The 12,399-nt window shown below is 48.6% G+C and overlaps 1 protein-coding gene across 3 annotated transcripts in view; it reads right to left on the bottom strand.

Annotated features, from left to right (window-relative positions):
* Nucleotides 1–12,399, bottom strand: part of LOC115127375 (alpha-actinin-1) — a 239,408-nt gene that overhangs the window by 138,310 nt on the left and 88,699 nt on the right. The gene's annotated exons all lie outside the window — the stretch shown is intronic.

Below are 12,399 nucleotides of genomic sequence, written 5' to 3'. Positions count from 1 at the left end.
AGAACAATAGAATAGAACACGGTAGTGAACAATAGAATAGAACACGGTAGTGAACAACAGAATAGAACACGGTAGTGAACAACAGAATAGAACACGGTAGTGAACAACAGAATAGAACACGGTAGTGAACAACAGAATAGAACACGGTAGAGAACAACAGAATAGAACACAATAGTGAACAATATAATAGAACACAATAGAGAACAATATAATAGAACACAATAGTAAACAATATAATAGAACACGGTAGAGAACAATATAATAGAACACGGTAGAGAACACGGTAGTGAACAACAGAATAGAACACAATAGAGAACAATATAATAGAACACAATAGTAAACAATATAATAGAACACGGTAGAGAACAACAGAATAGAACACGGCAGTGAACAACAGAATAGAACACAATAGAGAACAATATAATAGAACACAATAGAGAACAATATAATAGAACACGGTAGAGAACAATAGAATAGCATAGAACACAGTAGAGAACAATAGAATAGAACACAGTAGAATAGAATTGAACACAGTAGAGAACAACAGAATAGAACACGGTAGTGAACAACAGAATATAACACAATAGAGAACAATATAATAGAACACAATAGAGAACAATATAATAGAACACAGTAGAGAACAATATAATAGAACACAGTAGAGAACAATAGAATTGAACACAGTAGAGAACAATAGAATAGAACACGGTAGTTAACAATAGAACACGGTAGTTAACAATAGAATAGAACACAGTAGAATAGAATTGAACACAGTAGAGAACAATACAATAGAACACGGTAGTTAACAATAGAATAGAACACGGTAGTTAACAATAGAATAGAACACAGTAGAAAACAATAGAATAGAACACAGTAGAATAGAATTGAACACAGTAGAGAACAATAGAATAGAACATGGTAGTTAACAATAGAATAGAACACGGTAGTTAACAATAGAATAGAACACGGTAGTTAACAATAGAATAGAACACAGTAGAGAATAAAATAGAACACAGTAGAATAGAATTGAACACAGTAGAGAACAATACAATATAATACAGTAGAGATCAATAGAATAGAACACAATAGAGAACAATATAATAGAATATAATTCAGTAGAGAACAATATTATATTATATTACAATAGAGAACAATAAAATAGAGCACATTAGAGAACAATAGAACATAACATAACATAATTAGATAACAATAGAATTGAACACATTAGATAACAATAGAATAGAACACAGTATAAGACAATAGAATAGAACAGTATAAGACAATAGAATAGAACACAGCAGAGAACAATAGAATAGAACAGTATAAACCAATAGAATAGAACACAGCAGAGAACAATAGAATAGAACACAGTAGAGAACAATAGAATAGACCACAGTAGAGAACAATAGAACACAGTAGAGGACCATCAAATAGATTATACAACAGGTGGGTCTAATCCTGAATGCTGATTGGTTAAAACAGCATTCCAGCCGGTGTCTATTCCTCAAGTTGCCACCGGTTAAATCTATTGCGTTAAAATGCCTGTTTAATCTGTTCCATCTGATTGTACGATCCACTGTCTCATCAGCCCAGGCAGGGATGTTATAAACATGATCTCCACTATTAAAAGCATCCTAGACATCATCTCACATTTCTTTTAGACTAACATTTAGTTTTCAACAGAGGAGATTTATATAAACCTTTCTGTCTGTCTCTCTGACATTTAGTTTTCAACAGAGGAGATTTGTATAAACCTTTCTGTCTGTCTCTCTGACATTTAGTTTTCAACAGAGGATATTTATATAAACCTTTCTGTCTGTCTCTCTGACATTTAGTTTTCAACAGAGGAGGTTTGTATAAACCTTTCTGTCTGTCTCTCTGACATTTAGTTTTCAACAGAGGATATTTATATAAACCTTTCTGTCTGTCTCTCTGACATTTAGTTTTCAACAGAGGAGGTTTGTATAAACCTTTCTGTCTGTCTCTCTGACATTTGCAACATTGTTTCAATATTCCAATTCGATCTCCATCTGTCCCATAGTAATGAACGTGTCGGGAGTCGGGATGAGATCTCCATCTGTCCCATAGTAATGAACGTGTCGGGAGTCGGGATGAGATCTCCATCTGTCCCATAGTAATGAACGTGTCGGGAGTCGGGATGAGATCTCCATCTGTCCCATAGTAATGAACGTGTCGGGAGTCGGGATGAGATCTCCATCTGTCCCATAGTAATGAACGTGTCGGAGTCGGGATGAGATCTCCATCTGTCCCATAGTAATGAACGTGTCGGGAGTCGGGATGAGATCTCCATCTGTCCCATAGTGATGAACGTGTCGGGAGTCGGGATGAGATCTCCATTCCATCTGTCCCATAGTAATGAACGTGTCGGAGTCGGGATGAGATCTCCATCTGTCCCATAGTAATGAACGTGTCGGGAGTCGGGATGAGATCTCCATCTGTCCCATAGTAATGAACGTGTCGGGAGTCGGGATGAGATCTCCATCTGTCCCATAGTAATGAACGTGTCGGAGTCGGGATGAAACAGACAGACAGGCAGCGTTTCTCAGCCAGTCAAAATCACGAATCAGCTGGCATCATTTTTAGTGGATATATACAACAAAACAAACAAATCTTTTTAAAAAGTCAAAACAAAACGCAGCTAGATCGCAGTGTTTCCAGCTTCAGTTTGAAGTGAGTGTGTTAGCTGTGTTGTTGGCTAGCTCCTCTGAACAAGTGTCCTGACGAGTGAGAACATTTTCTCTGCCAGGTGAAACCGGGCCTCATTAGCTCATTGTTATGGATCAAAATAAATGTCACTAGAAAACAGCTTCAACAAATACAAATGCAGCTACTTTGCTGTTATTCTGTCTGCTCTGTTTGTCGTGACTAAGTTCGCCGTAGTTGGCTAGCGAGCAAGGAAGGGATATGAACGTTGCCAGCCAGTATGGCAATGGAACATTGACTCGACTTGGGTCGAGTCCATATAGATACAGAACAAAAAAATTGGGTCACGTCTCTAGCAATCCTAGATTTGTGTCGGGACTATATCTTGTGAAAGGATGAAATAGTATGAATAAATAAATAAATAAAATATATATTTTTTTTATAAAAATATGTCAAACATTACTTGAATATGTTAGTAGCCCGTTGTGTAAAAGTGAAAATGTCCTCGAATCCGGATAATATATTGACTTTGTCTCGGGCCTAACATACCTAAGAACTCCCAACGCCGGCTTGGAGGGCATTATCCCTTAAATAGAACACAGTAGTACAGAGTGCCTGTGTGTTCTAGTGGCAGAAGCAGATCCAGACCATTCCATGTTACTAACATAACCACCTGATGATAGGAAACATCTGGGCTCTCCCTCCCCTGCCTCACTCTCACTCTCTCTCCTTTCCTCTCTTTCTCCCACCCGTCCCTCCCTCTCTCTCTTGCTCTCTCTATCCCTCCCCCTCCCTCTCTATCCCTTCACTCTCGCTCTCCCTTCTTCTCCCTCTTTCTTTCCCTCTCCCCCTCTATCCCTTCACTCTCACTCCCCCTCCTTCTCCCTCTTTCTTTCTCTCGCTCTCTCTCTCCCCCTCCCCCTCTCTCTCCCTCCCCCTCTCTCCCTCCCCCCCCTCCCCCCCCTCTCTCCCTCCCCCCTCTCTCTCCCTCCCCCCTCCCTCTATCCCTTCCTGCCTCTTTTCCTCCCTCCTTTCCTCAGCCCTTGGCTTAACAGCCTATTGACCTAACGGGAGCTGGCATGAGCACGGGGCCCGCCATAACACCATGCATCCTGCTGAGAACCCATCTTTATGAGAACCTGGGTTAATCACACACATTCCCCCAGTCTCCAGGGGCGGGGAGGACCGGCAGGACTGGAGCAGAGCAGAGAGAGCCCAGGCCTCTTAGTGAAACCCCGGCCTCTTAGTGAAACCCCGGCCTCTTAGTGAAACCCCGGACTCTTAGTGAAACCCCGGACTCTTAGTGAAACCCCGGACTCTTAGTGAAACCCCGGACTCTTAGTGAAACCCCGGACTCTTAGTGAAACCCCGGACTCTTAGTGAAACCCCGGACTCTTAGTGAAACCCCGCCCTCTCCTCTTAGTGAAACCCCGGCCCTCCCTCTTAGTGAAACCCCACCCTCATTGTGAAACTCTAGCTCTCTCTCCCTCTCTCTAGCTCTCTCTCCCTCTCTCCAGCTCTCTCTCCCTCTCCCTCTCTCCAGCTCTCTCTCCCTCTCCCTCTCCCTCTCTCCAGCTCTCTCTCCCTCTCTCCAGCTCTCTCTCCCTCTCTCCAGCTCTCTCTCCCTCTCTCCAGCTCTCTCTCAGCTCCCTCTCAGCTCCCTCTCCAGCTCCTCTCCAGCTCCCCTCCTCTCTCCCTCCCTCTCCCTCTCTCCAGCTCCCTCTCCCTCTCTCTCCAGCTCCCTCTCTCTCTCCCTCTCTCCAGCTCTCTCTCCCTCTCCCTCTCTCCAGCTCTCTCTCCCTCTCTCTCCTCTCTCTCCAGCTCTCTCCTCTCTCTCCAGCTCCCTCTCCCTCTCTCTCTCCCCCTCTCTCCAGCTCCCTCTCCCTCTCTCCAGCTCCCTCTCTCTCTCCCTCTCTCCAGCTCTCTCTCCCTCTCTCCAGCTCCCTCCCAGCTCCTCTCCCTCTCTCCAGCTCTCTCTCCCTCTCTCAGCTCTCTCTCCAGCTCTCTCTCCAGCTCTCTCCAGCTCTCTCTCCCTCTCTCCCTCTCTCCAGCTCCCTCTCTCCCTCTCTCCAGCTCCCTCCCCTCTCCAGCTCCCTCCCCTCTCCTCCCTAGCTCTCTCTCAGCTCTCTCCCAGCTCTCTCTCCCTCTCTCCCTCTCTCTCCAGCTCTCTCCCTCTCTCCAGCTCCTCTCTCCCTCTCTCTCTCTCCCTCTCTCTCTCTCCCCCCTCTCTCTCTCCTCTCTCTCCCCTCTCTCCCTAGCTCTCTCTCCCCCTCTCTCCCTAGCTCTCTCTCCCTCTCTCCCCTAGCTCTCTCTCCCCTCTCTCCCAGCTCTCTCTCCCCTCTCTCCAGCTCTCTCTCCCTCTCTCCAGCTCTCTCTCCCTCTCTCCAGCTCTCTCTCCAGCTCTCTCTCCAGCTCTCTCTCCAGCTCTCTCTCCCTCTCTCCAGCTCTCTCTCCCAGCTCTCTCTCTAGCTCTCTCTCCAGCTCTCTCTCCCTCTCCCCTCCCTCCAGCTCTCTCTCCCTCTCCCCCTCTCTCCAGCTCTCTCTCCCTCTCCCCCTCTCTCCAGCTCTCTCTCCCTCTCCCCCTCTCTCTCTCCCTCTCTCTCCAGCTCTCTCTCCCTCTCCCCCTCTCTCCAGCTCTCTGGGTCATTCAAGCACTTTGCAGCACTAACCCATAACATACCATCTCTGGCCTGGCAGCCATCCTCACGATCACATGACTGAGTGTTGTGGTCAGGGCTCTCTTGCTCTGAGGCTACAGTCGTTACAGGAAGGATAGTCCAGCTGGGCTGGTTGAGGCCTCGTGCTCCACAGGGAGCAGAGGAGTAACTAAGTAAGAAGAGAGGCAGTGAAGCACTAGACGAGATGCTATGCAGGAACCAGGACTTTTTCACGTTGTCTGTCTGCGGTCTGAAGGCACAACATACAACAGAAGCACAGGACTTCGGAAAAGCATCTGGATCTTCGATGACCCCAGTGTTAGAGCGTGTTTTGTTTATACTACAACAGTTTAACAGTAGAAGCATTATCCAGCAGGACATCAAGGCCATAAATATCTCGTCTCCCCTTCTCTCTCCTCCTGTCTCACCCCTCCTTCCCCCCTTCCTACCATGTGTCCCGCCCTGACTTCTCCTCCCCGCCCCTGACTTCTCCTCCCCGCCCCTGACTTCTCCTCCCACCCCTTCCTACCATGTGTCCCGCCCTGACTTCTCCTCCCCGCCCCTGACTTCTCCTCCCCGCCCCTGACTTCTCCTCCCCGCCCTGACTCCCCCCCCTTCCTACCATGTCCCACCCTGACTTCTCACCCCCACCCCTTCCTACCATGTCCCACCCTGACTTCTCACCCCCGCCCCTTCCTACCATGTGTCCCGCCCTGACTTCTCCTCCCCGCCCCTGACTTCCCCCCTTCCTACCATGTGTCCCACCCTGACTTCTCCCCCCTTCCTACCATGTCCCACCCTGACTTCTCACCCCCACCCCTTCCTACCATGTGTCCCGCCCCCGCTACCCTGTTTTGCTTCTTCATCACGTTTTTTTCTCCCTGTTCTGAGAAATTACCCATAGTCACTTGCATTATTTACTAAAAAGTTGTGTGAAAGTACCAGGTTTTGCCCACTAGATGCTGCTGTTCCCGATACTTTTATCAATTTGTCTCTTGTGTTTCTTAAATGGATCACTTTTTATTTTAAACATTGGGTAAAAAAAATATATATATATAAAACAAATAAAAAGCTTTTGCTTATGATTTAAAACAAATGTATTGTGCAGTCATCCTCACAATGAAAGCAATTCAGTTTGTCCTTCTCATAGGTTTAATGAGTTAAATAAAAGGATAAATAAAATGCATTAAAAATAAACGAGTCCAGGAAATGACCCGTGTGTCTGTCGTTTATAAAGGCCTGGATTAGTTCCTGGTCAACAAGCAATTTCTAATGGTTTCAATGTTACGTTCGCTAATGGTCTTTCAATGATAGAAGTACTCAAACATAGTACACTACTATAGTGTTTTGCAAAGGTAAATGGTATTGGGTTTAATGGTAAATGTCACTAAATCACACTAGATAAACATTTTCTAATCATTTTATTGAAAAACATACGATGGCCACGCAATGGTTTCTAATTGCATTATTTTATTAGGGTTGTCACAACATTTTAGTCACTAAGCCCATTTCTCCTTCAAAGGTTTTGGGCTTGTAGGAAACCCCTTCATATGATAATTGCACCACATGGATAGCCCTCTCAGAGAGCCGACACTTGTTGGACTGTTCAAGGGGAGTTGGGTTGAAGCATTAGGTTGCTAAGAGAAGGACAAACTGAATTGCTTTCATGGAGGACTGACTATTGGTTTTCTGCCCAAACTTGCAAAGGAAATGTTGTGATCTGTTTAATAAACACAAGAGACAAAATGGATAAAAAATATAGCAGGAACAGCGGCATCCAGTAGTCAAAACCTGGTACTATTACACTACTTTATGGTAAATAATGCAAGCAACTTCAATTACTAATTTCTCTGAACAGGGGAGAAAAACAGCACCTAATTCACAGAGAATATCTTACATAGTATGAAGAAGCGATACTCCAAACCACATATTTAAACTACTTGTCAAACAGAGAACTGATACTGTTTGGTTGGGGTGTGTGGGGTCCGTGGGTGGCTTTTGACAATTTTTTGACTCATTTTTAGGAAGAATTATGGTGCAAATTGGATGTTAGGTACTATATTTATTGAAGATTAAATGAATCCTATAAATTAAAAAAATGGCCAATTCATGGTGCAATCAATTAGCTTACATTTGCAGAGATCAAATTAAATTAATAAAATAATGTTTCAGAAATGCTAATCTTATCCGTTTCTAACTACAGAAACGATTCCAGAATATGGCTTGCTGAAATGGCATGGAATGACCCTGCTGCTTTTTGGTGTTGTTGTACCCAGCCAAGACATTCCAAAATAGTCAACAACATGTCAAGTTTATAGCACGTAGTTTCCTTCAATGTTTCCCCCATATCGCTCTGTCTATGTTCTCTCTCTTCCCCACTGCTTTACTCCTCTCTCCTTCCCAATCCCATCCCTCCCTCCATCCCTGTCTCTCTCCTTCCCAATCCCATCCATCCCTCCATCCCTGTCTCTCTCCATCCCATCCCTCCCTCCCTCCATCCCTGTCTCTCTCCTTCCCAATCCCATCCCTCCCTCCATCCCTGTCTCTCTCCTTCCCAATCCCATTCCTCCCTCCATCCCTGTCCTCTCCCCAATCCCATCATCCCTGTCTCTCTCCTTCCCAATCCCATCACTCCCTCCATCCCTGTCTCTCTCCTTCCCAATCCCATCCCTCCCTCCATCCCTGTCTCTCTCCTTCCCAATCCCATCCTCCCTCCATCCCTGTCTCTCTCCTTCCCAATCCCATCCCTCCCTCCATCTCTCTCTCCTTCCCAATCCCATCCATCCCTCCATCCCTCCCTGTCTCTCTTCCCATCCCATCCATCCCTCCATCCATCCCTGTCTCTCTCCTTCCCAATCCCATCCCTCCCTCCATCCCGGTATCTCTCCTTCCCAATCCCATCCCTCCCTCCATCCCTGTCTCTCTCCTTCCCAATCCCATCCCTGTCTCTCTCCTTCCCAATCCCATCCATCCCTGTCTCTCTCCTTCCCAATCCCATCCCTCCCTCCATCCCTGTCTCTCTCCTTCCCAATCCCATCACTCCCTCCATCCCTGTCTCTCTCCTTCCCAATCCCATCCCTCCCTCCATCCCTGTCTCTCTCCTTCCCAATCCCATCCCTCCCTCCATCCCTGTCTCTCTCCTTCCCAATCCCATCACTCCCTTCATCCCTGTCTCTCTCCTTCCCAATCCCATCCCTGTCTCTCTCTTTCCCAATCCCATCCCTCCCTCCATCCCTGTCTCTCTCCTTCCCAATCCCATCACTCCCTCCATCCCTGTCTCTCTCCTTCCCAATCCCATCCCTCCCTCCATCCCTGTCTCTCTCCTTCCCAATCCCATCACTCCCTCCATCCCTGTCTCTCTCCTTCCCAATCCCATCACTCCCTCCATCCCCGTCTCTCTCCTTCCCAATCCCATCCCTCCCTCCATCCCTGTCTCTCTCCTTCCCAATCCCATCACTCCCTCCATCCATCCCTGTCTCTCTCCTTCCCAATCCCATCACTCCCTCCATCCCTGTCTCTCTCCTTCCCAATCCCATCACTCCCTCCATCCCTGTCTCTCTCCTTCCCAATCCCATCCCTCCCTCCATCCATCCCTGTCTCTCTCCTTCCCAATCCCATCACTCCCTCCATCCATCCCTGTCTCTCTCCTTCCCAATCCCATCCCTGTCTCTCTCCTTCCCAATCCCATCCATCCCTCCATCCCTGTCTCTCTCCTTCCCAATCCCATCCCTCCCTCCATCCCTGTCTCTCTCCTTCCCAATCCCATCACTCCCTCCATCCATCCCTGTCTCTCTCCTTCCCAATCCCATCCCTGTCTCTCTCCTTCCCAATCCCATCCATCCCTCCAACCCTGTCTCTCCTTCCCAATCCCATCCCTCCCTCCATCCCTGTCTCTCTCCTTCCCAATCCCATCCCTCCCTCCATCCATCCCTGTCTTTCTCCTTCCCAATCCCATCCCTCCCTCCATCCATCCCTGTCTCTCTCCTTCCCAATCCCATCACTCCCTTCATCCCTGTCTCTCTCCTTCCCAATCCCATCCCTCCCTCCATCCCTGTCTCTCTCCTTCCCAATCCCATCCCTCCCTCCATCCCTGTCTCTCTCCTCCCCAATCCCATCACTCCCTCCATCCCTGTCTCTCTCCTTCCCAATCCCATCCCTCCCTCCATCCATCCCAGTCTCTCTCCTTCCCAATCCCATCCCTCCCTCCATCCATCCCAGTCTCTCTCCTTCCCAATCCCATCCCTCCCTCCATCCATCCCTGTCTCTCTCCTTCCCAATCCCATCCCTCCCTCCATCCCTGTCTCTCTCCTTCCCAATCCCATCACTCCCTCCATCCCTGTCTCTCTCCTTCCCAATCCCATCCCTCCCTCCATCCATCCCTGTCTCTCTCCTTCCCAATCCCATCACTCCCTTCATCCCTGTCTATCTCCTTCCCAATCCCATCCCTCCCTCCATCCCCGTCTCTCTCCTTCCCAATCCCATCCCTCCCTCCATCCCTGTCTCTCCTCCCCAATCCCATCACTCCCTCCATCCCTGTCTCTCTCCTCCCCAATCCCATCACTCCCTCCATCCCTGTCTCTCTCCTTCCCAATCCCATCACTCCCTTCATCCCTGTCTCTCTCCTTCCCAATCCCATCCCTCCCTCCATCCCCGTCTCTCTCCTTCCCAATCCCATCCCTCCCTCCATCCCTGTCTCTCTCCTCCCCAATCCCATCACTCCCTCCATCCCTGTCTCTCTCCTTCCCAATCCCATCCCTCCCTCCATCCATCCCTTCCCAATCCCATCCCTCCCTCCATCCATCCCAGTCTCTCTCCTTCCCAATCCCATCCCTCCCTCCATCCATCCCTGTCTCTCTCCTTCCCAATCCCATCCCTCCCTCCATCCCTGTCTCTCTCCTTCCCAATCCCATCCCTCCCTCCATCCCTGTCTCTCTCCTTCCCAATCCCATCCCCTCCCTCCATCCATCCCTGTCTCTCTCCTTCCCAATCCCATCACTCCCTTCATCCCCGTCTATCTCCTTCCCAATCCCATCCCTCCCTCCATCCCCGTCCCCTTCCCAATCCCATCCCTCCCCATCCATCCCTGTCTCTCTCCTCCCCAATCCCATCCCTCCCTCCATCCCTGTCTCTCTCCTTCCCAATCCCATCCCTCCCTCCATCCATCCCTGTCTCCCTCCCTCTTCCCTTCCCAATCCCATCCCTCCCTCCATCCCTCTCTCCCTCCCCAATCCATCCTCCCTCCATCCCTGTCTCTCTCCTTCCCAATCCCATCCCTCCCTCCATCCATCCATCCCTGTCTCTCTCCTTCCCAATCCCATCCCTCCCTCCATCCATCCCTGTCTCTCTCCTTCCCAATCCCATCCCTCCCTCCATCCCTGTCTCTCTCCTTCCCAATCCCATCCCTCCCTCCATCCCTGTCTCTCTCCTTCCCAATCCCATCCCTCCCTCCATCCCTGTCTCTCTCCTTCCCAATCGCAATTGGGGCGGCAGGGTAGCCTAGTGGTTAGAGCGTTGGACTAGTAACCGGAAGGTTGCAAGTTCAAACCCCCGAGCTGACAAGGTACAAATCTGTCGTTCTGCCCCTGAACAGGCAGTAAACCCACTGTTCCTAGGCCGTCATTGAAAATAATAATTAGTTCTTAACTGACTTGCCTAGTTAAATAAAGGTTCAAATAAAATTACTCCCTCTCCTTCCCAATCCAATCATTCACTCCCTCCATCCCTCCCTCCTGAGGTCCTTGTCAGTTCAGAGTTTCCTGCCTCTCTGCCAGCTCCATATTAGTACAATACATTCACTTAAACCATCTAAGTACAAACCCTCTGACTCTCTCTGACTCTCGCTCGCTCTGTCTGTCTGACACACACAGGAAGAGGGAATGCAGATATATTGGCAGACGACTCTCTCTTACTCTCGCTCGCTCTGTCTGACACACACAGGAAGAGGGAATGCAGATATATTGGCAGACGACTCTCTCTTACTCTCGCTCGCTCTGTCTGACACACACAGGAAGAGGGAATGCAGATATACTGGCAGACGACTCTCTCTTACTCTCGCTCTGTCTGTCTGACACACACAGGAAGAGGGAATGCAGATATACTGGCAGACGACTCTCTCTTACTCTCGCTAGCTCTGTCTGTCTGACACACACAGGAAGAGGGAATGCAGATATACTGGCAGACGACTCTCTCTTACTCTCGCTAGCTCTGTCTGTCTGACACACACAGGAAGAGGGAATGCAGATATACTGGCAGACGACTCTCTCTTACTCTCGCTAGCTCTGTCTGTCTGACACACACAGGAAGAGGGAATGCAGATATACTGGCAGACGACTCTCTCTTACTCTCGCTAGCTCTGTCTGTCTGACACACACACAGGAAGAGGGAATGCAGATGTACTGGCAGACGACTCTCTCTTACTCTCGCTAGCTCTGTCTGTCTGACACACACACAGGAAGAGGGAATGCAGATATACTGGCAGACTACTCTCTCTTACTCTCGCCCTGTCTGTCTGACACACACACAGGAAGAGGGAATGCAGATATACTGGCAGACTACTCTCTCTGACTCTAGCTCTGTCTGTCTGACACACAGGAAGAGGGAATGCAGATATACTGGCAGACTACTCTCTCTTACTCTCGCTCTGTCTGTCTGACACACAGGAAGAGGGAATGCAGATATACTGGCAGACTACTCTCTCTGACTCTAGCTCTGTCTGTTTGACACACAGGAAGAGGGAATGCAGATATACTGGCAGACTATCTGAGACAGGAAATTAAATAGTTCAGCGTTCAGTGTAGCCAATATATCCTGCAGTCCTCGAGCTCCTCATGATACCAGGAAGCCTAACGTGTCCCTCTGAGGCAACCCTGGGTTCAAATAGTATTTGAAATCTTTCAAATACTTGCTTTCTTTGGACCATAGGACCATGCCTCAGGACTGCCTGGCATGATGACTCCTTGCTGTCCCCAGTCCACCTGGCCGTGCTGCTGCTCCAGTTTCAACTGTTCTGCCTGCGGCTATGGAACCCTGACCTGTTCACCGGACGTGCTACCTGTCCCAGACCTGCTGTTTTCAACTC

The sequence above is a fragment of the Oncorhynchus nerka genome, linkage group LG12 (assembly GCF_034236695.1).
Source record: "Oncorhynchus nerka isolate Pitt River linkage group LG12, Oner_Uvic_2.0, whole genome shotgun sequence".
NCBI classification, from domain to species: domain Eukaryota; kingdom Metazoa; phylum Chordata; class Actinopteri; order Salmoniformes; family Salmonidae; genus Oncorhynchus; species Oncorhynchus nerka.
Note: the sequence above shows the minus strand (reverse complement) of the source record. Positions and strands in the feature narration are given on the sequence as shown.